The sequence below is a fragment of the Carcharodon carcharias genome, chromosome 6 (assembly GCF_017639515.1).
Source record: "Carcharodon carcharias isolate sCarCar2 chromosome 6, sCarCar2.pri, whole genome shotgun sequence".
NCBI lineage: Eukaryota > Metazoa > Chordata > Chondrichthyes > Lamniformes > Lamnidae > Carcharodon > Carcharodon carcharias.
Genome location: NC_054472.1, coordinates 84,698,433 through 84,700,932, shown reverse-complemented (window position 1 = coordinate 84,700,932; position 2,500 = coordinate 84,698,433).

Genomic DNA, 2,500 nt, shown 5'->3' with positions numbered 1-2,500 from the left:
ACCCTCTCACACACACACTCTCACACACTCATACTCACTCACATACATACACACTCACACACACACAATCACACACACTCACTCACACACACACTCACTCTCATTCACACACACACTCATTCACACTCACACTCACACACTCTCTTACACTCACATACACACTCTCACACACACACACTCACACTCTCACACTCACACTCTCTCACACTAACACACACTATCTCAAACTCACACACACTCACACTATCTCAAACTCACACACACTCACACTCTCTCAAACTATCTCACACAAACACACCCTCTCTCACACACATACTCTCTTTCACACTCACATTCACTCACACACATACACACTCACTCACACACACACTCACTCACACTCACACTCACTCACACACTCTCTCGCACTCATACACACACACTCACACACACTCACTCACTCACACACTCACACTCTCACACATACTCACACTCACTCACACACTCACACACACACACACACTCACTCACACACACTCTCTCGCACTCACACACACTCTCTCACACAGACACACACTCTCTCTCACACACACACACGCTCAGCCACACACACATACTCTCTCTCACACACACACATACTCTCACTCACACTCACTCACACACACTCTCTCACCCACACACACATACTCTCTCTCACACACACACACACATACTCACTCACACACACATACTCTCACTCAAAATCACTCACACTCACTCACACTCACTCTCACTCACACACACTCTCGCACTCACACACACTCTCGCACTCACACATACTCTCTCTCACCCACACACACATACTCTCACTCACACACACATACTCTCACTCACACACACATACTCTCACTCAAAATCACTCACACTCACTCACACTCACACACTCACACTCTCTCAAACTCTCACACAAACACAGACTCTCTCTCACATTTATGCTCACACACACATATTCTGTCACACACAAACTCTCACACTCACACACACACTCACACTCATTCACACACACACACTCACACTCAGACACTCACACTCACACACACACTCACTCACACACTTCCATGCACACACAGTCACACACACCCACACTCGTTCACACTCACACACACTCACACTCACACACACTCACTCACACTCACTTTCACACAACACACACACACTCATTCACACTCACACACACACAAACACACACACTCACACACACAAACATACTCTCTCACACACACACACATACTCACACACACACACATACACATACTCACTCACACACACATACTCTCACTCACACACACATACTCTCACTCAAAATCACTCACACTCACTCACACTTACACTCTCTCGCACTCACACACACTCTCTCACACAGACACACACTCTTTCTCACCCACACACACATACTCTCTCTCACACACACACATACTCACACACACATACTCTCACTCACAGACACTACTCTCACTTTCAGTCTCACTCTCACTCTCACTCACACTCTCTCACACTCACACACCCACACACACAGTGTCTCAAACACTCTCTCACACACACAAACCCACTCACACTCTCTCACACATACACATACTCTATCTCACACTTATGCTCACACACACATATTCTATCACACACAAACTCTCACACTTACACTCACACTCACACGCACACTCACACTCACTCACACATTCACACTCACACTCAGACACTCACACTCACACACACACTCACTCACACTCACACTTTCACGCACACAAGTCACACACACACACTTGTTCACACTCACACACACTCATTCACACTCACACACACACACTTGCTCACACTCACATTTTCACACACACACACTCATTCACACTCACACGTATACTCTCTCTCCCACTCGCTCTCACTCACTCACTCTCACACTCTCACAATCTCACACTCACACTCTCTCACACTCACGCACACACACTCTCACACTCACACACACCTTCTCTCACTCCCTCACGCTCTCTCTCACTCCCTCACACTCTCACAATCTCACACTCACACTCTCTCACACTCACACACACACTCTCACACTCACACACACCCTCTCTCACTCCCTCACACTCTCTCTCACTCCCTCACACTCACACCCCCTCACACTACCTCACAATCTCTCACTCATACTCTCGCACTCACACTCTCTTGCATTCACACTCTCTTGCATTCACACTCTCGCACTCACACTCTCACACTCTCACACTAACACACACTATCTCACACACACACTCTCTCTCACACTCACACTCACACACACACACTCACACACTCACTCACACATTCTCTCACACTCACAAACACACTCTCCCACTCACATGCACTCACACACACACTCATATTCACACACACACAGACACACTCACACACACTCGCTCACACTCACACACACACACACACACACACACACTCACACACATACTCTCTCTCACACTAACACACATAGTCTCTCTCACACTTACACTCTCAGACT